We start from the raw sequence: 24703 nt of genomic DNA on the forward strand, positions 1-24703 counted from the left end.
GGAAACTGAAACGTGCTCCCATCTCCCAACCCCCTGCCCTCCTCAGTGATGTGTGAGACATTCTGCCAGCGAGGGCTGAACTCACAGTCATGACCAGTATCTTATGTCCAACTGCAGTCAATGGTGTTCTGCCAGCTCAGGAGTGGGGCTTCCATTGCTGGAGGTATTTAAAAGACATGGAGATGTGGCACTTAGGGATATGGTTTCGTGGTGGAGTTGCCAGTGTTTGATTTACAGTTGGACTCCATGTTCTTAAGGGTCTTTTCCAACCTAAATGATTCTATGATTCTATGATTCTATGATTTGGGTTGAAACCATTTCAATTCCATCACCTCCACCTTCCCTCAGAGGCTGCTGTTGTGTGGCACAACTGCCCTGGCTCTCCAGGCAGGTTGGGCACTGGTTTGGTGTCTGCATTGGGAATTTTCCCCTTCCTGGGGTAAAACGCTGTTGAGGAGAGACAGTTGTAGAGATTTGGGTCACAGGGGTTTGAAGCAATCCTTTCAAAATCTGAGAAGGCTGAGCTTTGGAGCCCAGGATGAATGGAGATGCTCTGAAGGATGTTTCTGAACAGTGGTACTGTCACTAGTAACAGTAACAGAAAACTCCTTATTCTTGGTTATGCTAATGAACTAAAGCTCTTTAATGTCCTTCCCAACAGTCATTCTCAATTCTCAGAACAGATACTACATTTCAGTAGTTAGCCTCTTGTATGAAGTTCTTAGAACAGTGCTTTCTTTCACTTCTACTTTTTTATCATTGAAAGAATACAACTGTTGAACAAAATTGCTCCCATATCATCCCTATTCCATACATTTTCTCCTTTGTTTTTCTGGTGTGAGGGGCAGGTGGCATAAGGGGGTTGTTTCCTTTTTAGCCGTAGAAAGCCAAACAGATCGCAGGGTAGTGAAAAGGCACAAAGGAAGCCACAAACTTTATGTAGTGTGCACTGACAGAACATTTTATCCTACATTTCCAGTCTCTGAAGTCCCAGTCGTACAACAGAGATTGGAGTTCTGAGCTCCCTTCATCTGCCCTCTGTGACACATGTAAAATGGAACTACTGCAGTCAAGGAGTTGGTTTTGATTCTCTTCACAACCTGAAGCACCACATGGGTCAGGAGATCGTTGCAGCCACAAGGTGGCACTAGCGACCTGGTTCAGTAACAGCACGGCGACCACCCTCTGGCCACTCGATCGATCAGCTCGCAGACACCAATGTGGTGGATGGCAAATGGCGTTTATTGATAGGTAACACAGTAATATATACCTTGAGTTTTACAACGTCACATCCATCTGCTTAGATCACACACTACACACTACACGTATCAAGGGAGGGGCTACTATCTTTCCGTACAGCGCAAGATCTTCCGGCCGCCAGACAGGAGATGAACCAGGATGCTCAGATAGGACTAAAAATTCTCCGGTCCTAAACTTCAGGGCTTCCCTGTAATCTCAGCAGACCTCTCACACTGATATCTGGGTTTAAGGAGCTGGTCAGGAGCCTCGTCTCCATTTCTTTACTGGTGGCTTTGCTGCCTGGCTGATGTGCAGACTCTGTACATGGATGCTGACACCTCCTGAGCAACCTGCTCTGAGACGCTTAACAACATGGGCAGTTCTTTTCGGAAGAGTATTAGGACAGCAAAAAAGACCCTGGATTGAAGCAAATGAAAAGGGACGAAAAAGTTGTCATCAGGCCTGTTTACTGTTACTTGAAAAGCAGCTCTGCATGTGATGTGAGTTATTCCTGTGGTCAGAGAGAACCTGAGAGCTGTCCCTAAATGGAAAACATGAAGGCGATGAAAGAACAGCGTCATTCAGGCTGGATGGGACCTCAGGAGGTGTCTTGACCAACCTTCTGCTCAAAGCAGGGTCAGACCAGATTACTCAGGGCTTGATCCGAACACATCTTGGTCACTTTCTGGGACAGAGTGAGTGCGCACTCCTGGGAAACAGCTTCCAGTGCTTGACTGTCCTCAGGACTGGAAAGTTTCTCCCTTTCTACAGCACCTTTCCAAGCCCAACCATTCAGATTGCGTTTTACCCATCTACTTACACACTGACACAGACCATAATATCCTACTTTGAACACAGTAATATTGTGGGGGATGACACCGAATGCCTTGCCGACTTCCAAGTATCAGACCACCACTGCTCTGCCCACATCCAAACCCTGTCCTTTCCTCACAGAAAGCAAAGAGGATGGACAGACACAACCTGCCCTGGGTAAACCCCGTCACCTTCTCTTCCAGACACCCAGAAATGGGGTCCCAGTGGACATGTTCTGGGGCACAGCCCTTAGTTCCCCTGCTCACCCATTGGCCATTTTGAAAAGTGCACACACTGTGTGAGAGCTGCCAGTGGCCAGGGAGTCCCCCCAGTCTCCATGAGCTTTCCAAGATGGTGGAGAGTGGCCTCCCTGTGACATCGTCCTGCTGTCTCAGCTCCTGGGATGCTGCCCCTACTGTCCCATAGACTGGAAAGGGTTGTGTTAGTTCCAGTGATCCCTGACTTGATCCCCATCCTCAGCTGATTGTTCTGCAGATTCCTGTCTCCAGTCACACAGTCCTGCGACACATTGCAGGTGAAGATGGAGGACAAGAGGACACAGGGATTCTCACCTCTTTCCCTTATTAAATTCATCAATGGCCACACACTGTCTTTGTTTCTCCTTTAACTGTTCCTGCAGCAGTAACAGCTCATTATGGGCCCTTGAATTGCCTTAGAGGTCCAGACTGAGTTCTGATCTGGGCTGTTCTGTGCTTGGAGGCTGATGTCCTTGCAGACCAGATGAACTCACTTTTGCCACCCTGCCTGGCAGTTCATTCCATCCGTGTCACAGCTCTGTCTGCAGCACTGACAGCTCCAGCTCCCCCAGTCAGGTTCCCATCTGAGGCCATTGCCTCACATCTGGGCTGGACCACCCCAGCTGTGGCACCAGCCCAGCTCTGACCTGCCACAAGAAACCTGGTACCAAGTGTCCAAGAGCCCACGTGTGCGAAGGCTTTGCCTCAGAGCACAGACATGACATGGCCAAAGACTGATGAATGTCCCTTTGCACCTAAGAGTATAAAAGCAGATCAAAATGCCTAAGTTAATTCAACTGAAGATTTTTCTCCCCCAGTTTGCAGAAATTTGCTGCAGCATTCCTCGTGTCCTATGTAAGGATGGGACAAGAAAATACGATTCTCATAGTGATTTATTTTTTTAAAACTAAATATACAGTACTGGAAAGAAGTGTCTCTGAAGAGGAGAGAGAATCAACATCACTGATTACTTCAACTTTGAAATTGTGTCCCTGGAGCCCCAGGGGCATGTGGAGGGAGCCCAGAGGAGACAGAGAAAGGGACATGAGGGGCTGCTCCTGTGCTGCTGAGCTGGGCTGGGCTCCTGGGACAGAGGGAGCTCCTGGCAAGCGGCAGCGCTGCAGAGAGACAGCTCTGCCCAGGAGCAGCTCCTCTGCACAGCGCAGCAGGGCTGAGGGCTCTGCCTGGAGATGCTGACGGGAGAGCAACCAGGCAGAGAGAGATTAAAGGCAATGTGGGGTGGTAGGTTGCTGACGATTCAATGAGACAAATCTTCACAGTTCTAACATGGTAAGTGTCTGGCTGTAGGACAATGCAGCTCCATTTCCTGGAGGGAGACCCTAAGCTGGTACATCCCACAATTTACAGGATCTGTCAGGTGTCTCTCACAGTATCCCTGTTGTAGAGGAGAAGAACACACTCCAGAGCAGGGCTCCCCTGCTGCACTGTCAGAGGGAAAGGGAATGACAACAACCTCTGCTGAGAGTGAGTGCAGGGGGAGCACCCAGGGGTGCCCAGGGCTCTCCTGCAGAGCAGGGTCCCAGCAGCCCAGGGCTGTGCTGGAGCAGGGACTCTGCCGCCTGCCGGGGTCAGCGCTCAGCCTGCCCGGGGAGATCCCCACGGTGCTCTGAGTAGAAGTGAGAGTGGAAGGAGTGACCCCCAAAATGCCAGGGTCCTTCTGCTGTGGAGAGGGTGCTGTGTGGGTCAGGGCTGCTCACAGCTCCTGATCACTCCCAGAATATTTACAACAAGAGGTTTCAAGAAGAAAATCAAGACAAGGAACTTTCCTGAGTCTTTGTTTTCAGTCTCCCGCTCTTGGGGAATGGGTGGGAATAGATGCAAAATGAGTTCTACATTTTAAAAAAATATTTGCATACTGCAACTGTATAATCAGTAGGTCTTCAAGAGGATCCCGATACGCCTTCAGCCACAACTCTGCCTATGCAGCAACAGCATCACTTTTGCTGGACACATTACACTTAATCTAACCCATCCTGTTTTCCTACCTGCAAAAAGGAAGATGCCCCCAGGCAGTGCCCTGTGAACAAGCAGGATCTGTAGGGCCAGGGGGAGGGCACAGAGGGTGGGATGGGGTCTGTGAGCACTGACAGGGAAGAGACATGGACAGGGAAACACCTCCCAGGGGGAGAATCTCCAGGCAGCAGGGAAATGATCAGAAATGAGAGGAAAATAAACCCAGAATTGTTATGGGAGGGAGAACAGAGAAAAGTCCCTGTGATCCCCTGCAGTGCAGATCCCTCCTGTGAGCAGCCCCCTGGCCTCCTCTCCCCCCAGCAAAGCCTCTGCCCTCAGGGCCGGGGGCTCCAAGGCATGAAGCAGCTCCTGTGCAGCCAGAGCTCCAGTTCCTCTGCAGAGCACAGGGGCTGAGAGCAGCTGCCCGGCAATGTTGGTGTCTGGGAGGTGGCTGCACAGCTGGGGAAGGGTGACGCTGTCTGAGTGCCCGGCTGCCTCTGCCCTGGCCTCTCTCACACCCACCCTCACCGCATTGTCCTTCTTGCTCCCCTGCTCTGGGTCACTGCTGTTGGGATCTTGTTCTTGCTGTCAGGCTCTCTGGGGATGGCAGTTTCAGCTGCAGAGTCACAGCCTGATCTTGTGGGTCCTTTCCTGCAGCTGTGTCCACGGGAACACGTGTCCCAGCTTTGCTCTGACCTGTGGGGCTGTGGCCATTCAGTCTGTGGGGCTGGGGTGTGAGCTGAGGCTCCCTGAATCAAATGCCTTCATTAGGACTATTGGCTGTCTGCTTGCGGTTTCGTTCCAAGCTGTGAGCTTCGCTCCAGGATGCAAACCTGTCCTACAGCATCTGTGTGTTCTCTGAAAGCATCATAATGAAGGCAGAGGTGCTGATCTCAGCAGTGTCTGCGGGCTTTTCAGGGTAACATGGGAGTGTGATCAGTCTCCATCTCAGAAAGGTGCCAGCTCAGGGCAGCTGGAGCAAGAGAGGGGGACAGAGCAGCTGCCCTCACTCTGCACTGACCCACAGGCATCCTCTGGTCTCGCAGGACTCGCTCTGTTCTCCCTGAGTGCAGCAGAAATGCTGAGGGTTTCTGACACCCAAGAACACTTTCATGGGTGGGAGGGCAGAAGGAGCTGTAGAAACACCAAACCTCTCCAACTCAGTTTCTCAGGCCTGGGGGTACAGATGCTGACAGTCCCTTCTGCACCAGGAGCGGTTCCAGCTGACAAAGCTGAACCCCAGGACTGGCCCCTGCCCACCCAATCACACAGGGTCAGGCTGACTGCTCAAGAGCCCCTGGCCAGAGACCCTGCTCTTCATTGCACACTCATCAAGCACCGACGAGGGCTCCAGCCAGGATGTTTTGCTGAAAAAAGAAAAGTGTCTCTTTGTGGGAGGGTCTGTGGGAAATGCCTTTGGTTTGTCCCAGCGTAGTTTCATCTAAACCATCACTATATTTTCCTCCTTGCACAGGTCCTCATGCCCATAGACAGTAAATGGCCAACAGCAGCTCCATCACCCAGTTCCTCCTCCTGGCGTTCACAGACACACGGGAGCTGCAGCTCTTGCACTTCTGGCTCTTCCTGGGCATCTACCTGGCTGCCCTCCTGGGCAATGGCCTCATCATCACCACCATAGCCTGGGACCAGCACCTCCACACCCCCATGTACTTCTTCCTGCTCAACCTCTCCCTCCTTGACCTGGGGTCCATCTCCACGACTGTCCCCAAATCCATGGCCAACTCTCTGTGGGATACCAGGGTCATTTCCTATGCAGGGTGTGCTACACAACTCTTTCTGTTTGACTTTTTAGCTTCAGCAGAATTTTGTCTTCTGACTATCATGTCCTACGACGCTACGTTGCCATCTGCAAACCCCTGCACTACGGGACCCTCCTGGGCAGCAGAGCTTGTGTCCACATGGCAGCAGCTGCCTGGGCCACTGGGTTTCTCTATTCCCTGGTGCACACGGCCAATACATTTTCACTGTCCCTGTGCAAGGGCAATGCCCTGGACCAGTTTTTCTGTGAGATCCCCCAGATCCTCAAACTCTCCTGCTCACACTCCTACCTCAGGGAAATTGGGCTTCTTGCGGTTTGTATATTAGTAATATTGGGGTGTTTTGTGTTCATCGTGGTGTCCTATGTGCAGATCTTCAGGGCTGTGCTGAGGATCCCCTCTGAGCAGGGACGGCACAAAGCCTTTTCCACCTGCCTCCCTCACCTGGCCGTGGTCTCCCTGTTTGTCAGCACTGGCATGTTTGCCCACCTGAAGCCCCCCTCCGTCTCTTCCCCATCCCTGGATCTGGTGGTGTCTGTTCTGTACTCGGTGGTGCCTCCAGCAGTGAACCCCCTCATCTACAGCATGAGGAACCAGGAGCTCAAGGATGCCCTTAGGAAACTAATTTCCTAGAGTTTTCTGAAGCAATAAACTGACCATCATCTTCTATATAGGATTTTTAATGTAGCTAATTACAGGCCCAGCCTGTCAACTGGATTGTCTGGTGTTGTTGGTTGTTTTCTTATTGTGATAATGTTGTCATTCCCTTTCTAATTCCATGTTGGCTTTTCTTTTATAACTGTTGGCTTTTTAAATGAGCAGCAGTGCTCTTCTTGTCTCTAAGCAGAATAAAGGGCTGTTTAGTGACTTGTTTTTCTCTATAAGTATCCTGCAAGGGCTTTTTAGAGCTGCAGAGATAGTTCCTGTGGGTGGGTGGAGGGGAAAAGAGCTCTCGCATGGGAGCACTGCCAGGGAGCACCAGAGCTTGGTCTTCTAGACCTGTTCTGGTTCCACTCCCACACTCTCCTTTTCATGCCTTGTGTTGGTGCAAGGCCTGAGTGCTCTGGCAGCTTGGTCCCCGTCCTGCTTTGTGTCACTCCTGTCAGCACAGGCAGGGACAGGCAATGGGCACTTGTGTCACAGAACTGGCCTCAGTAACAGTACTTCCACAAGGAAAAGTGATCTTCTTTGGGCAGTGCATGATGGTTTCTCTCTTCTTGCAATGTTTCTCTCAAGCTTATTCCTACAAAAGTGTCCCACAGATGAAACACCATTGTATATCTGAACAGTGTGTGTGTGCAGGGCTGGCACACAGCAGTGTCCTCTCACAGCCAGGCCTCCTGCCAGAGACCTGCAGGACCAGCAGAGCAGGGTCTGGACTGTGCCCCTGTGCACTGGACACCCCACAGAAAGAGCCTCTGGTCGATCACCATCGACTGGCCCTTCACAACCACCATGTCCAGCACTGACCTCTCACCCCAGCTCAGAGTTCTTTGCCCCTCCATGCAATTACACTGAATGAGTAGGTCAGAGGTTCATGTTTGCCTTGTATAGATGAGATGTGAGCATGCATATCATGCACGTGAGTTGACATGAACTCGAGCCAGCAAAAACACCATCAGCTATTTCTTGTGGTTCCATGAAGGCCTGTGTGACAGACAGTTTGGTGAGGTGACATCATGTTGGGACTAATATCCCATAAGGAACCACCAGAAAACAGCACTGGGATGTGTTTCCTAGAACCAATTTCCATTTCTAATGATGAGGGACATCAAAGATGAATGCAGAACATGGGGACACACCATGGGGCTGAGGTGCCTCCCAGCCTTTGGGAATAGGAACAGGAGCCCAGAGAGACACTGTGACTCCTGACTCTGTGTGTAAAAGGGAAAGTGTCTGACCCTGAATATCTCAATGTGTTTTAAGAGTCCATGAGGCCAGCTCAGATGTGGATGTCTGACAGAACCCTGATATTTCTGTGTGTGACTCCAGGGACAAATCCCAGTGGCACAGTGAGATTCATCTCAGCTCCCTTGGACAGGCTCATCGCAAGTGTCCCTGTTTGCTATATCACCTTTGCCATCTCCATCCCATGCTGTTTTACACAGTCCTGCATCTGCCCCTCTTTCTCTGTGGGAAATTCCGGATTGTGGTCTCAAAAGTGCCAGAGTGATCAGAGAGGTTCAGAGGTCCCTCAGAAAGGCAGATGTCAAACCCATCTTCAGGAACAGCAGGAAGGAGAACTGGAAGAATGACGTCTGTCCCTGGGAGGGTGACGAGTCACATTCTCCTGCAGCCATCTCCAGGCAGTTGTAGGACAAGGAAGGGATTGCTGAACCCAGATGGGCAGGGGAAAGAAAGGCATGTTGTGTACATGGAGTTTTGCAAGGCCCCAGACACGGTCTCCTGTGGTGGCCTTAGAGCAGATTGGTGAGATCTGGGATGCAGATGTGGATGTTGTGATGGGTGGGAAGTTGTCTGGATGACCAAGCCCAAATATCATCAGTGATACAAAGTCCTGTGTTTAGCCAGTTTCTAGCAGTATCCCTCAGTGATGAGTACTGGGGCCAACACTGTTGAACGGCTTTATTCTGCCCCTTCATTGTATAGTGGAGCACATTTTCAGCTCCTTTTTGGATGATGCAAAGCTGGGCAGAGGCCTAGAACAACCTCACCTGGTGGACCCTGCCTTGAGCAGGAGAGTGAAACAAGATGATGTTCAGGGCTCTCTTCAAACCTGAGTTATTCTATGAGTCAATGAATCTTTACTTTGGAGAGGTGTTTGAAGAAAGAAGATGTAGTCCTTACGAGTTAAAAGAACAAATCCTGCCTGTAATTGCTAAACTAAAATATGTAAATCCTCTCCGTTTTGGTCGGTCTGCCCTGCTACCAAAGATAAAAGTGACTTTTAAAACACCTAAACAGAACCTGCAAAGAATTCTGTCCTTGCAGCGCAGACACTCTGGAGCCTGCACAGTTGGTTGAGTCTTGTTTTAACATCTGTCTCTAGACTGTTACATAAAGTGTCCTTTAGCTGAACTTTGCTCCTTATACACTCATATGCATCCCTAGGATAGGAGACCAGGGTCAGACCGGGACCCTTTCTCAACAAGCTTGCGTGGTGATAAAATGATTATGTAACCAATATGCCAATATGTAAACACTTGGCTCTTTAGGACTGCTGGGAGGGTCTGAATGTAGGGATAAGATTTTGGATATAATAGATGTTCCTTCTCTACCTGTTGTGCTGGTTTTATTCCAGCATCCAGACTTCCACAACTCTGGAATAAACAATATCTCATCTCTGGGTGTGGGATTGGCTTTGCACTTCAGTTAGTGAATTTGCAATTAGCAACCAGGAAGAAGGTAAAAAATCAAAAAATAAAAGAGGCAGGAGAGGACATAGAAAGGATGTCAACATTTCACATTCCCTTAAATAATGCTTCTCCACTCAGGTTTTTAGTAGGAAAAAAATTTGATCAATTTGATAAAGCAAGCATGCTTTATCTAGTCAGGTCCTGGCTCACAAGGAGGCTGATGGATGGGTGTGGGATTACGAGGTCACTTGTGTCTCAGAAACTCATAATTGAGTTCAAAGACTTTGGCTGTGAAGGGGACTGTGAGGTCAGTTCTGTCTCTGGAGGTGGCAGGCCAGAAACAGGAATAGAGCTGGGAAGGTATCTCTGCCTAAGCACCCACAGGCCCTAGCCAGGAAGAGGCCTTGGAGATGGGTTGTCATGTCCATTCCACCTAAGAACATTATGGGACAGCAGCAGGGACATGGTCATGTCTGTCAGAGAAGCTGAAAGGCCAGCAGCAGCCATGGGGTTCAGAAGATAATGGTGAGGTTACTTCTTTCCTGTCAGGCAAAAGACCACAAGAAATGCTGGGGTGAGAGCAGGTGGGGAAGGGAGATGGGTGTCTGCAGCCTGCAGGGAAAGAGGGGCAGGGGTAGGACCGTGTAGAACAGCCTGTGGTGGAGATGGCAAAGGGCGCTGGCAAGGCCAGAAGGGACCCACAGAACCCAGGTCTCTGTCCCCTTGGCCATGGCAGTTGTCTCTGCCACTGAGGCCCAGGAGAAGCCATGTTGTCTTCATGGCACTGGGGCCTCGGTGCCTCCTTGCAGCCCCATGGGGAAGCTGGAAGTTGTTGTATCAGTGTTGTCGTTTCCTGGGCCTTGCACACCCACATCCCACGGTCCCAGGAAGAGCCCTGAGCCATGTGTGAGGGACAGGATCCCCCTTCCCATTGCCTGCAGGTCATGGCTTCTCTTTTCTGCTTCAGAAAGCAAACCAAGGGGTTTCTCAGCATCAGAGCTGAAGACTGAAAGGAGACCTCATGGTGGCTACAGCTTCCTCATGAGGGGAGAAGGAAGGGAAGGTACTGATCTCTTCCCTCTGGTGACCAATGACAGAACCCAAGGGAATGGAAGTGAGATGTGCCAGGGGAGGTCGAGGTTGGACATTAGGAAAAGGTTCTTCACCCAGAGGTGATGGACACTGAAAAGGCTCCCCAAGGATGTGCCATGGTCCTAAGCCCAGGAGTTGGATTTGATGGTCCTTGTGTTCCATTCCCAACACAAGAGATTCTATGATTCTATAAACACTAGGTCAAAACTCCATGTTTTCATTGTACAGATGAGTTGCAAACATACACATCATGTGCATGTCCACTGTGTGCATGTGGTGAGATAAACCCAAGGGAGCACAAATGCATCAGTTATTCCTAGGGGTGCCATAAAGGTCAGTGGGACAGAGATGGTGTTCAGAGGTCTCTTCTAACCTGTGTTATTGTAGGATTCCATAAATCTTTTCCTTGGAGAGCTCTTTCACATCAGAATAGACAGAGGAAGAAGAGAAAAATAATGAGAGTCAGAAGCAGAGATGTAAAATGCCCCAGTGTAAATACAGCAGCTCCTCTGAGGAACGTTTCTCCACTCAAACCCTTGATAGGAAATCTATTGGATAAATTTGATGAAACCAGCTCAGTTTGATCTGCTCACACACTGGACCACAAGGAGGGTGATGGCTGGGTACGATGCCATGTGGTCACTTGTGTCTCAGGAACTCATAGTCCAGTAGGAAGCCAATGGCTGTGGAGGGCACTGTGAGGTCACTTCTACCTCTGCAGGGGATAGGCCAACAGCAGGAACATGGCTGGGAAAGGACTGTGAGGTCACACATACCAGACGAGCAATCGGGCCCAATCAGCATGGCTTTGTGAAAGGCAGGTCCTGCTTGACCAGCCTGATCTCCTTCTATGACAAGGTGACCGGCTGAGCAGATGAGGGAAAGTCTGTGGTGGGGAGTGAATCCGCCACACAGGCTGTGGGTGTTGTGTCCTTAGACTGCAGTAAAGCCTTTGACACCGTATCCCACAGCATCTCCTGGAGAAGCTGCAGTTCACGGCCTGGATGGTGTAGCTGTGATGGGTAAAGAACTGGCTGGAGGGCTGGGCCCAAAGAGTTGTGGTGAATGGAGCCAAACCGAGTTGGTGGCCGGTCAGGAGTCGTATCCCCAGGACTCAGTATTGGGGACAGTTCTGTTTAATCTCTTTATCAATGATCTGGATGAGGTGATGAAGGGCAATCTCAGTAAGTTTGTAGATGACACCAAGTTGGGTTGGAATGTTAATCTGCTGGAGGTTGGGAAGGTCATACAGAGGGATCTTGGCTGACTGAGGCCAGTTGTCTGAGTTTCTATGAGGCCAAGTGCTGGGTCAGGCAGATGGGTCATAACAACCTCCTGCAACAGTACAGACCTGGGGAAGAGCGGCTGGAAAGCTGCTGTCAGAAAAAGACGTGGGGGTGTTGAATGACAGAGCCTCTTCTGAAGAGCAGGAGGCCTGAGCAGCGGTGATTGGACATGCGTAGGTGTGGGAGAGGGTCAGGGCTGACCCTGCTTTACTCTGCTCCTCTCTCACACTGCCCACACGTGGATGGACCTCAGGAATCATTCATGAACCTGGGGGATGCATGAACCTCCTGGAGTGATGGGTATGGATCTAAAGAGAGGATTCAAGCAAGTGTGGGACTGGGACATTGAGGAGATTGGTGACCATTGCCAGGTGTATGAAAGAAGCTGGATGAGTTGTGAGGAACTCACAGGCATTTGCAGCTCCACAGAAAACCAGAGCCTTGCAGTTAAAGCAATAGTAGCTGACATAAAACCCACTCCAAAACACAAAACACTCACAGTGACCACAGGAAAAGCCTTGAAAAACATTGGACAAAAATCTACCAGGTCCCAGGGGTCAGATTTCACCCATTTTGGTGATGAACAAGCATCAAGGGCTGACATGGCATCAGAGCCACCTCCCCATGGCCCTCACCACCTGTAACCAGTGTCTCCAAGTCTTTCCTCCACCGGCCCCCACGGACAGGGACCTGCACTGGTTGTTTCCTTCACAGCTGTGTCACTGATGGCCCTTCATGGGGTCCCACACACCCTCAGAAACTTGGATTTGTTTCTGCCTTTTACTTCATCAGAGGTTTGTTCATTCTTTCAGTAGCTGCACTTCAGGATCATGGCAGCAGAGGGCTCATTCACATAGAAAATGCTCTTCCATTCCAATCCACTGAGCATCATTTTCCTAAAGGCTTCAAGTCTGGTGTGGATGATGAGGGAGATTTCAGGAATAGCCAAACAGAGAGCATTTCCATAATCAATAACAATAAATCCAGAATTCTTCTATTTCCTTCCCTGCTTGCCCTTCCATCCATTTCCAGAACAGGTGGTATCAGCAGCCTCCAGTTCATATTGATGTGGAGCGTCTCCTGAAAAAGACTGAATATGTCAGAAAGTTGGTACCTAAATCACCATGTGAATAAGGAGATAGTCCAGGACACCTCAAGAGGAATCACACTCCTCTGGACCAAAATGTGGGTGTTCCTGGGAATCTCAGGTGCCACAGCACCGTGACACTTGTGTTCAGGGAGCTGGTCAAGTGACCCATCTCCTGTTCTGTAATGGTGTCTGAGTTTGCTCAAGTCACCCCTGACTTGAGCCCCATCCACTGCTGGGTGTTCTCCAGACTCCTGTCTTCAGGAACAAAGTCCCAGGAGACCTTGCTGGTGAAGATGGAGGCAAAGAAGCCATGAAGAACCTCAGTCCTGTTTGATTCTCCTTTTACAAAGTTGAGCAGCAAGCCCACGTTAACCCTGTCTATTCTTTAACTGCAAATGAAGCAGTGTCAGCTCATCTTGCTGCCCTCAGCCTCCCTTGCAGGTATCAAGTCCAGGGGAACTTGGCATCATCTCTACATCCATGGACAAGGTTTCTAAATTCCTCCTTTGCAGCTTCCCCTGCTTCCACCTCCTGTGTGCTGCCTTTTTGCCCTACAGCTCCATCAGTTCAGACAAACACCCTCATGAGATAAATGCTTCTTTTCATGTGTACTTGGGGAGATCATTCCTGTGCTTGGAGCAGGCTGTCCTGTAAGGCTTGTCAGATTTCCTGAGCTCCTTCACCCTTCAGACCGACTTCCATGTCCCCACATCGCCCACCCTCCCCCAGTACGTCAAAGTCTTCTCCTCTGGAGCCCACCAGCCTGTGCTCTGCTGCTGGCCTTCCTCCCTCCCCTCTGTTGCCTGGGACACCACTGTTTCCTGGTCACAACAGCCAAGGTGGACACTGATGTTCACATCCTTCACCAGCTCCTCCTTGTTTCCCAGTTCCAGATCCAGGTGAGCATCAGTGTTGTTGCCCCACCAGGCAGACATGTTAATAAGTTGGCTCAACATCCTCTGGAATGTTGGCACCTGCAGCTTTCCATGGCCAGCGAATGTCAGGGCAATTACAGTTCCGCATAGGAACCTGCTCGTTGTCTGGTGACTTCCTCAGGTTACTGACAGAAGACCTTTTCCATTTCTTCTCCATGATCAAGTAGTTTGTAACACCCAACAGTTTGTCATCCTGTACTGGGTTTACATGGCAAAGACCTGGAACTGGGGAGAGTGTGGGTGTGCTACAGTTGTCACCTCTCTGAGAAGACAACAGGAGTTTGACCAACGTCAGACAGAGCCGATTTCAGCTGCTCCAAGATGGACCCAGTCCTTCCAAATCTGAGCCACTCAGAGATGCTGGCAGCACCTCTGGGATATTGTATTTGAGAAAGGGTGAAAAATGCTGCACAACAGCAGGTGGGAGAGAGGAGGGAGGAAATGTGAGAGAAAAGCTCTGCAGACACCAAGGTCATATCCCATAGGACCCAAGCAGGTCCCTCAGCAGGCCAAAGCTTGCTCTCCTGAAATCCTACTCTTGGCCTGGTTATCATCTCCCAGGAGCCTCAGCTCCACTTTCCCATCCCTGACTGTTCCATCCTGACCAACTCTTTGTGGTTTGTAAGTGTGAAGTCCCACAGGGCACCTCACCTCAATGACTCCTCAGTCATCTGTGTCAGGAAGATGTTGTCAATGAGCTCCAACACCTCCTGGATGGTTGGTACCTTGCAGATATTGGGATACCTTACGTCTGCCATAATGGTATGGCATGCAAACATGACACTTATTTCATTTGTCTGAAGGAGGCCTCATCTAATTCCTCTTCCTCATCAGTGAGCCAGTGATGTCCACTCACAACATTGCCCATGTTGTTCTGCCCTCTCATGCTGACTCAAACTTAAGCTGATATTGTCTGTCCCCAGGCAGAGCTCCACCCGTTCCTACTGCACAAAGGGAAACTTCAGAAACTCCAGACCTCAGACATTATGACTATCAGACCCTCAAGACCCCACAGTTTCTCCGGGAGATGGTATTTATACTGTCCCCTAACTCCTCATGCTGTTATGTTGGGAGAAACAGCCTTATCAGGATAAGCCATCTACATGCAAACATTAAGAGCTGATCAAATGGAGCTTCATTCAAGGGAGAGTCCAGATCTGGAAAAACGTTTGGGGTCACCCCTCAGAAAGCTCTGAGAGACCTGAAGGTTGGGGTCCCTTACATTTTGTGGCACGAGGGACTCCCAAGGCGACTGGTCTCTGCCCTGGTCACAAGTGGAGGAGCTGCAGCTGCAGCAGACAAGGGAGAGTCCAGACCTTGAGAAAATTTGGGGTTCCACCATCACAGATGCACAGAGCAGGAAGAAAACGTCATGCATCAGGACAGAGCAGGACCTGACACGCTGAGCAGTGACCCTGAGGAGAAGGACCTGGGCACTCCAAGGTCCCCACACAAACCCGTGGTGCACGCTCACCATGAACAAGGCAGCTGCACACGGGGCTGCATGGGGAGGAGCGTGGGGACCCAGACACCTGGAGTTCTCATCCCATTCGGTTCAGCACTGGTGTGACCCCACACACACGGGGGTGTGCCAGTGTGCGGCTTCCCAGTTTGGAGAAGCAGGGAGGAACTGGAGAGTGCAGGGCTCTGCCAAGGCAGGTTCAGCACCTTGTGCACATGGTGTGGGATGCTGAGGGACCTGGGCTGCTTTGGCCCAGCAGCGCTGGGGAGGTTGCAGCAGTGCAGGAGTAGCCTGAGAGTGCTTGAAGGGTGGTTTCAGAGGTGGTGGTGGTTTTCTTCATAGTGGGAAAGAGCATGAGAAATAAATAATGGCCCAAAGTGCAGCTGGGGAGGTCCAGGCTGGACATGAGCAGGAAGGAATGTGACTGGAAGGACAGTGCTGTGGTGGAGCAGGTCAGCAGAGGGAGTCTGCATCAGCCCAAGGCTTTGTGCTTCAAGGAACAGCTGGGGAGGATGCAGAGATCTCAGCAAAGGAAGGAAGATGCTCAGACAAGAGCAAGGTGGGGCAGCAGGGGGGATGTCTGCAGCCTGCAAGGGAAGAGGTGCAGGGGATGCCACAGCACAGGACAGGCTGTGGTGGAGGTGATCAAGGGATGTAAAGAGGCTAAAAGCCCCACCAGACATGAGCTCCTTCTCCCCTTGGCTATGGCTGTTGTCTGCACCTCTGATGCCTGTGAGGAGACACCTTGTCCTTCCAGCACAGGCGCCTCATGGCCTCCTTGTCCCCAGCCAGGAACCTGGGAGCTGTGGGACCATAGTCCTGCCCTTGGCCTTGCACAGCCCCACATCACACTGTCCAGGAAGGGCCCTGGGCAACGTGGGAAGGACAGGATCTGACTTCCCAGGGCTGGGGGCCCTTTCATTAATGAAACACAACCAGGTTTACTCAGAATCAGAGCCACCTTTACTTTGCTTTTCCTGACCTGTCATCACTGCCTCCAGTTTTCTTCTCTAAGTGATCCTGGGCAAAGTTCGTCAATATTGTCCCTCAGTGGGACCCATTAACGTTACAAGAAACTTTGGAGTTTGAATCTGACTTTGACTTCTTGAGAGGTTTCACCAACTTCCTCCACGGCTTGAGGTGCATGGACTCAGCACCAAACCCACCAGAGGGGTCATTAAAGCGCCTTGGGCTGCTCCTGTGCTACTGAGCTGGGCTGGGCTCCTGGGACAGAAGGAGCTCATGGCAAGCGGCAGCGCTGCAGAGAGACAGCTCTGCCCAGGAGCAGCTCCTCTGCACAGCGCAGCAGGGCTGAGGGCTCTGCCTGGAGATCTCAGGGAGAGGAGCAAGGCAGAGAGAGATTAAAGGTGGTCAGGACTGAGAGGATGACTGAGAGCTCACTGGAGGAGAAACCTTTGCAGCTCTTGCCATGGTAAGTCTCTGGGTGCAGGGCAATGCAGCTGTAGCTCCTGGAGGGATCTCCTCAAACTGGCACAGGCACAGCTTGTGGGATCTGTCAGGGCAGGGATCTTTATCAGCAGCTTTGAAAATCTGCGAAGCAAGTTGTGCACCCAGGGGTGCCCAGGGCTGTCCTGCAGAGCAGGGTCCCTGCACCCCAGGGCTGTGCCGGGGCAGGGACTCTGCCGCCTGCCAGGGTCAGCGCTCAGCCTGCCCAGGGAGATCCCATGGCAGCAGCTGTGAATGGAAGGAGCGACCCCCGGCAGGGCAGGCAGGGAGCTTGTGGGGTTGAAGGGTGCTGTGTGGGTCAGGGCTGCTCAGAGCTCCAGATCAACCCCACAGACATTACATGGGGTCCTTCTGAACCACCACATCGAGAAAGGAACAGCTGCAAGGGAAGGAGCCTGCACTTCACTTTTCCACTGTTGGTTCTCTGGGTGTGCAGTGGGAGATGGGGATTTATTTCTCTGCTTTGGAGAAGACACTGAGACCCCAGTTCTCGTTAGGACTTGTCTGAGCTGCTCCTGAGCCCCTGCACACATAGAGCTGCCCCTGGGCAGTGCCAGGAGGTGTGAGCAGGACAGAGCTGAGCACACAGTGGGTGGGACGGGGTCTGTGACACGGACAGGGAGCAGACCCAGGGACAGAGACACAGCTGCAGGCAGCACAGCCATGGGCAGGGAGAAGGAGATGGACCAGAAATGCTGGGGAGGGGATTGAGGACCCCCTGCCATCCCCTGCAGTGCAGACACATTTCCCAGTGTAACCCCTGGTGTCCTCTCCTCCCCAGCAGAGCCTCTGCCCCAAAGCCATGGGGTCCAGGTCATGAGTCTCCACCTCAGCAGCTGGACCTCCAGGTGAAGGGTTCCTGGAACATGGTACACAAAAGAGGTGTTAAAAGTACTTGATCTACAGTATCACTATGTGAATGGTAGCAGCACAGCCAGGTAAGGTGAAGGTTCCACAGCATGCCTGTCTGCCTTTCTGTTCTTGCTTTATTTTCTGGTAGCATGGCAGTGTTCTTCCCTGTTTCTCTACCTCTCCCAGGGAGGGGGTTTTCCCTGAGAAACAGCACGTTTAATTTCCAGAGAGAAGTCTCCTCTAACTCGTCACTGTCTTTTCCTCCTTGCACAGGTCCTCATACCCACAGGCAGCAAATGTCCAACAGCAGCTCCATCACCCAGTTCCTCCTCCTGGCGTTCACAGACACACAGGAGCTGCAGCTCTTGCACTTCTGGCTCTTCCTGGGCATCTACCTGGCTGCCCTCCTGGGCAACGGCCTCATCATCACCACCATAGCCTGGGACCAGCACCTCCACACCCCCATGTACTTCTTCCTGCTCAACCTCGCCCTCCTTGACCTGGGCTGCATCTCCACCACTCTCCCCAAGTCCATGTCCAACTCCCCCTGGGACACCAGGGCAATTTCTTATATGGGATGTGCTTCCCAAGTCTTTCTGTTTTCCTTTTTCATTTCAGCAGAGTTGTATCTTCTCACTGTCATGTCCTACGACCGCTACGTTGCCATCTGCAGACCCCTGCACTACGGGACCCTCCTGGGCAGCAGAGCTTGTGTCCACATGGCAGCAGCTGCCTGGGCCACTGGGTTTCTCCATGCTCTGCTGCACACGGCCAATACATTTTCACTGCCCCTGTGCAAGGGCAATGCCCTGGGCCACTTCTTCTGTGAAATCCCCCAGATCCTCAAGCTCTCATGCTCCAACACCTACATCAAGGAACTTGGGCTTATTGTGGTTAGTCTTTTAGTAGCATTTGGGGTTTTGTGTTCATTGTGGTCTCCTATGTGCAGATCTTCAGGGCCGTGCTGAGGATCCCCTCTGAGCAGGGACGGCACAAAGCCTTTTCCACCTGCCTCCCTCACCTGGCCGTGGTCTCCCTGTTTGTCAGCACTGCCATGTTTGCCTACCTGAAGCCCCCCTCCATCTCCTCTCCATCCCTGGATCTGGTGGTGTCTGTTCTGTACTCAGTGGTGCCTCCAGCACTGAACACCCTCATCTACAGCATGAGGAACCAGGAGCTCAAGGATGCCCTGTGGAAACTGATGACTGGATTATTTTGTGAAACAACAAATTGCCCATCTCCTTCTGCATAGTAGTTTTAATGTAACTAATTTTAGGCCTGGCCTGTCATCTCTATTTTTTGTTGGTGGTGGTGTTTCTATTCTGATAATGTTGTCATCCCCTTTCAAATTCACTGTCTGCTGTTCTTATAACCACTGACTGTGCCCTTTGTGTATTTAAAGAAAGTAAAGAGCCCTGTAGTGACTTTTTTTCATGAGATCCTTTCATCAAGGCCTGTTTGGAGCTGCAGGGACAGTTCCTGTGCATGGCAGGAGGGGAAATGAGTCCAACCTGGCAGCCCTGCCAGGGAACACCAGTGCTTGTTCTTACAGAGCTGTTCTGGTTCCACTCCCACACTCTCCTTCTCATCCCTTGTGTTGGTGCAAGGCCTGAGTGCTCTGGCAGCTTGGTCCCCGTCCTGCTGTGTGTCAGTGCTGTGAGTGCAGGCAGGGACAGGCAATGGGCACTGCTGTGACAGAGCTGGCCTCACAACAGCCTTTCCAGATAGAAAGGTGATCTCCTATGGGTAGGGCATGATGGTTTAGGTCTTCCTCCAAAGATTCTCTAAAGAATATGCATATGAAAGTGGCCATGGATGCAAACCCCAGTGTACAGCTGAACAGTGTGTGTGTGCAGGGCTGATACACAGCAGTGTCCTCTCACAGCCAGGCCTCCTGCCAGAGACCTGCAGGACCAGCAGAGCAGGGGCTGCGCTGTGCCCCTGTGCACTGGACACCCCTCAGAAGGAGCCACAGGGCATCATCATGGACTGGCCCCTCACAACCACCATTTCCAGCCCTGCGCTCTCACCGAAAGAGGCTGTTCTTCCCTCCATGGATGGACACTCAATGAGTGGTTCAGCAGTCCATGTTTGCTTTGGACAGATGACATGTGAGTATGCACATCATGTACGTGAGGTGACATGAACGTGAGTGAGCACAAACACCATCAACTACTCCTTTCCATTCTGTGAAGGCCTGTGGAACACACGAGGTCTTGAGCTCACTTCATATTGGGAGGAACAACCTATGGGAAATCACCTGAATGCAGCACTGGGTTGTGCTTCCTTTGACTGAGGTCCCCGTGTCCATTCCTCATGATGCGGGACATCTCAGATGAGTCCAGAGCAGGTGACACAGCACAGGGGTGAGGTGTCTCCCATCCTTTGGGAGTGGCAACAGGAAGCCAGAAGGACACTGTGACTCCTGCCTCTGTGTGTAAAAGGGACAGACTCTGTCTCTGAGCATCCCTGGGTGCAGAAGGAGCCCATGAAACCAGTGGACAGCTGACAGAACCCTGATATTTATGTCAAAAGTGCCATAGAAACCAGAATGGTTCTTGGGTCCTTAGAAAACACAGACCTCAAACCCATCTTCAAGAAGAGTAGGAGTAGGAACTGGGAGAATAACAGGCTGGTCACCGTATCTCCCTCCCTGGGAAGGGGATGGGACACGTCCTCCTGCAGCCGTTTCCAGGAATGTGAAGGACAAGGAAGGGACTGCTGAACCCAAATGGACAGGGGAAAGAAAGGTATGTTGTGTACGGGGTGTTTACAAGGCTCAGCCATGGTCTCCTTCTGGCCAGAGTGGTGCTGATGGGGCTCAAGAAGTGGATGCTGGGTGGGAAACTGGCTAAACCATCAAGCCCAAATATCATCAGTGGTACAACGTCCTCCATGCAGCCAGTTACTGGTGTCATCTCTCAGTGACCAGCACTTGGGGAACACTGTTGAACATCTTTATTCTCCCCTCCTATGATGTAACGGAGTGAACTTTCAGTGCCTTTGAGGATGATGAAGTCCTTGAGCAACCTCACCTGGTTCACTCTGCCCTGAGCAGGAGAGTGAGACAAGATGAGTGAGACAAGGGTTGTCTGTAAACCTGAGTTATTCCGTGATTTGACAGAATTTTTGCCTTGGAGAGGTTGCTGGAGAGGGAATGGGTAGAATAATAATAATAAAAATAAATAAATAAATGAAAAATAAGGCTGTAGAGGAGATCTAGAAGGTGTTAACATAAAAACAGCAGTTCCAGTGAGGAGTGCTTTTCACTCACAGTGTTAGTGGGAAATATATTTGACAAATTTGAACAAGGTGAGGAAGCGAGATGGGTGTCTGCAGCCTGTGGGAAAGAGGGGCAGGTATAGGACTGAGTAGAACACGCTTCAGTCTTGGGAGGTCCTGGGTGCTAAGGAGGAGGATGGATGAGTGTGGTATTATGAGGTCAGTTGTGTTTCAGACACTCATAATCCAATCAGGATCCTGTGGCTGTGAAGAGGACAGTGAGGTCAGTTCTGTCTCTGGAGGTGACAGCCCAGCAGCAGGGACATGGCGGGGAAAGAAACTCTGCCTAGGTGCCCACAGGCCCTACCCAGGAGATGGGTAGGAGATGCCTTAGAGCTGTGTTATCATGTCCATCCCATCTGAGAACATGACGGGACAGCAGCAGGAACATGGTCGTGTCTGTCAGAGAAGCTGAGCGGCCCGTAGCAGTCATGGGATATAGAAAATCATGGTGAGGTCAGGTAAAAGACCACAAGAAGCCTAATGGGTTGGATTCCCTGCATGAAGGGCAGTTTCTGAAGCGGCAGAGCTTTCCATGGTAGTTGGAAAAAGCAGAAGAGAGAAAAAAAAAATGCAAAGTGCAACTTGGAAGGTGAGGATTGGATATGAGGAGTAAGAAATGTCAGTGGAAGGGCAGTGCTGTGGTGCAAGAGGTCACCCAGAGGGAGCTGGATCAGCCCATGGTTTGTGTTCCAAAGAGCAGCCAGTGAGGGTGCAGACACAGCAGTGAAGGTGCAGAAATGCTGGGGTGAGAGCAGGTGGGGAAGCGAGATGGGTGTCTGCAGCCTGCAGGGAAAGAGGGGCAGGGGTAGGACCGTGTAGAACAGTCTGTGGTGGAGATGGCAAAGGGCGCTGGCAAGGCTGGAAGGGACCCACAGAACCCAGGTCTCTGTCCCCTTGGCCATGGCAGTTGTCTCTGCCACTGAGGCCCAGAGAAGCCATGTTGTCCTCATGGCACTGGGGCCTCGGTGCCTCCTTGCAGCCCCATGGGGAAGCTGGAAGTTGTTGTCCCAGTGTTGTCCTTCCCTGGGCCTTGAACACCCACATCCCACGGTCCAGGAAGAGCCCTGAGCCATGTGTGAGGGACAGGATCCCCCTTCCCATTGCCTGGAGGTCATGGCTTCTCCTTTCTGCTTCAGAAAGCAATCCAAGGGGTTTCTGAGCATCAGAGCTGAAGAGAAGACTAAAAGGAGACCTCGTGGTGGCTACAGCTTCCTCACAAGGGGAGAAGGAAGGGAAGGTACTGATCTCTTCTCTGTGGTGACCATTGACAGAACCCAAGGGAATGGCAGAAGATGTGCCATGGAAGGGTGAGTTGGACATGAGGAAAAGGTTCTTCACCCAGAGGTGCTGGACACTGAACAGGCTCCCAGGGAGGTGTCACGGCCCCAACCTGACAGTGTTCAAGAGGAGACTGGACAATGTCCTCAGACACACGGTGTGAACTGTCGGGTGTCCTGTGCAGGGACAGGAGTTGGACTCCATGATCCTTGTGGGTCCTTCCAACTCAGGACATTCTATGATTCTACGAAATACTGTGAAGGGGACTGTAAGGTCACTTCTGCCTCTGCAGGGGATAGGCCAACAGCAGGAACATGGCTGGGAAAGGACTGTGAGGTCACCCATACCAGACGAGCAATTGGGCCCAATCAGCATGGCTTTGTGAAAGGCAGGTCCTGCTTGACAACCTGATCTCCTTCTATGACAAGGTGACCGGCTGAGCAGATGAGGGAAAGTCTGTTGTGGGGAGTGAATCCGCTACACAGGCTGTGGGTGTTGTGTCCTTAGACTGCAGTAAAGCCTTTGACACCGTATCCCACAGCATCTCCTGGAGAAGCTGCAGCTCATGGCCTGGATGGTGTATCTGCGATGGGTAAAGAACTGGCTGGAAGGACGGACCCAGAGAGTTGTGGTGAACGGAGCCAAATCCAGTTGGTGGCCGGTCATGAGTGGTGTCCCCAGGGCTCAGTACTGGGGTCAGTTCTGTTAAATCTCTTTATCAGTGATCTGGATGAGGGGATTGAGTGCACCCTTGGTAAGTTTGCAGGTGAAACCAAATTGGGTGGGAGTGTTGATCTGCTGGAGGGTGGGAAGGCCATACAGAGGCATCTTGGCTGACTGAGACCATTTGTCTGAGGTTCAACGAGGCCAAGTGCTGGGTCAGGCACATGGGTCATAACAACCTTCTGCAACACTACAGGCTTGGGGAAGAGCAGCTGGAAAGCTGCTGTTGGAAAAAGACCTGGGGGTGTTGATTGACAACAGCTGAACATGAGCCAGCATGTGCCCAGGTGGCCAAAAAGGCCACCAACATCCTGGCTTGTATCAGGAATAGTGTTGCCAGCGGGACGAGGGAAGTGATTGTGCCACTGTACTTGGAACTGGTGGGGCCGCACCTTGACTCCTGTGTTCAGTTTTGGGCCCCTCATCATAAGAAGGACATTGAGGCACTAGAGAGAGTGCAGAGGAGGTGATGAAGCCGCTGAGGGGCTGGAGCACAAGTGTGATGAGGAGCAGTTGACGGAACTGGGGCTGTTCAGCCTGGAGAACAGGAACTGAGGGGAGACTTTCTCGTTCTCTGCACTGCCTGAGAGTAGGTTGGGGCATGGGAGATGTTGTTCTCTTCTCCCAAGTAGCAAGTGATCGGAGAAGAGGAAATGGTCCCAAATTGCACCAGAGGAGGTTCAGATTGGATATTAGGAAAAAATAATTCACAAAAAGGGTTTTCAGGCATTGGAACAGGCTGCCCAGGGCAGTGCTGGAGTCGCCATGCCTGCAGGGGTTTAAAAGGAGTTTGGATGAGGTTCTTAGGGACATGGTTTAGGGATAGAGTAAGGTTATGTTTGGACTCACTGATTCTGAGAGTCTTTTCCAACTGAAATGTTTCTATGATTCTATGATATAAACTGGAAAATTCTTCTATCACTTCTTCACACACCTGCCTCTTTACCCATACTCCTGAAACTTATCTAATTAAGTACACAATTCTTGAACACTAGATGTAAATGACAAAACTGATGTGGCTCCATCAGTCTGGTCTGATACCTGCCAGTCCCAGACAAACATCTCAGGTACATGGGGGCCTCTCGAGGTTTGCACTGGGTGCTTATAGTGAGACCATGGAGCTCAGCCTGAAAACCTGAGAGCTCCCCTCAAAACTGAAAAACAAAACCAAACCAACAATGACAACAACAACAAAAAACTACCCACTCTTATTTTTTTATCAGGTGAAATAATTCAGTATTTCCAATAAAATGTCTGTGGAATTTCTGTCCTGCCAAAATATGAATTTTCAGAAGCCTGTCTGGACATTTGCACTTTGCATCGCTCCCCAGAGATTCTTCACCTCTCACTCTTTGCTCATTCAGAGCCTCTCAGCTCTCACTCTGCTTTGAGCTTCAGGCAGGTGAAGTCTTTCAGCTCAGTCTTTCAGTTGCTCTCATACTCCCTATGGGCAACTCTTCAGTTATGGCAACGGACCTCGCTGGAAAATACTGAATTTAACCATAGAACTGAGAAACATCATTAAGTTCTATTGTGTTTTCTTTTTTTTTCCTCCTTTTTTGTTTCCTCTAATTAAAAATTCCCTGGTGGCTGTTTATGTCTGGTTCTCTAAGGAAACATGAAGTGATTCCTGCAAAGAAGCTGTAACAATCAGTGCAAACTTCAGTGCAGAATCTGATGTAAAGAAATGTGCTGTAAATCCCAGGAGCCAATGAGCAGAACAGGGAGTTTGGGGAGCTGATTATAGATTTCCTGCTAACAACCTGAGTAGAGAAACGTTCTTCTCAGGAACTGCTCTGTTTATTTTTTATTTTCTTGTTCCTCCACCTATTCCTTCTTCCAAAACCTTTCCAAG

The sequence above is a fragment of the Patagioenas fasciata genome, chromosome 12 (genome assembly GCF_037038585.1).
Source record: "Patagioenas fasciata isolate bPatFas1 chromosome 12, bPatFas1.hap1, whole genome shotgun sequence".
NCBI classification, from domain to species: Eukaryota; Metazoa; Chordata; class Aves; order Columbiformes; family Columbidae; genus Patagioenas; species Patagioenas fasciata.